Here is a 1071-nt window from a genome sequence, read left to right on the forward strand (position 1 = left end):
ACATTTGCGCCAAAGCAACCGCAATTATCCATGAGGAAAAAAATCCAAAAAGGTAATAATAACGATTATAATAATCAGGAAACGAGGAAAAAAAAAAAAAAAAAAAAAAAGTTAGGCAAATTGCGTATCTCTTTTCACTCTCTTTCCTTCCTCCTATTATCCCCCTTCTCCTCACCCCTCTCATCACACTCTCCTTCTCCTTACCTACGCTGTTCCTCTTCTTTCTCCTCTTCACGTTCTTGTTGCATTTGACCGAATATTGACATGACAGTTGAACTTCCACAAAACAGGGCCACACATGAATCAAGTACAACGAAGGGAAGAACAAGAAAATGCACGAATATGCCTATTCGTGTGTTTTCTTGTCCTTCTTGTTCTTCTTCCATTCGTTGTTCCTGTTGCAATTTGTTCGACATGAGGGCCACACATAATTTTTTTTACGATCTAAGAAGGGGGGTGTATGTCAGCCTCATAAACATGCTGAAGTTCACTGATAAAGATATGTTGGAATTTATGCTGAAGCTTATAAACAAATACACGCTGAAGTCTCACAAACAAACGATACTTGAAACGATTAAATAAAGACATTTTGACCCTCACAAACAAAGACACTCGAAGCCCACAAACAAACACTCGTCGACCGCAAACACCAACACTTGACCCTCACAAACAAAGACACTCGAAGCCCACAAACAAACACTCGTCGACCGCAAACACCAACACCTGACCCTCACAAACAAATACACTTGAACCTCATAACCCCAAACACCTGAACCTCATTAAGCAAAGAAAAAAAAAAGAAAAAAAAAAGAAAAGAAAAAAAAACTCATAAGCAAAAAAAACCCGAACAATTAACCCTCACAAACCAAAACAATCGAATCACCTCGATCCCCAAACCACGTAGTTAGCGAGACATAACCATCTCGAACTTGACTCCAAAGACCAAACTATCCATTTTTAACAGCCAGTAATAGAACCTACGGATGTCGTTAATTGTGTGTATTTTCTTGTAATTTCACGAGTCACGAGTAGGAAAGTTCAAGGGCTTCAAGATGGGGTTCTATGGGTATC

Source organism: Penaeus vannamei, chromosome 2, assembly GCF_042767895.1.
Source record: "Penaeus vannamei isolate JL-2024 chromosome 2, ASM4276789v1, whole genome shotgun sequence".
NCBI lineage: Eukaryota > Metazoa > Arthropoda > Malacostraca > Decapoda > Penaeidae > Penaeus > Penaeus vannamei.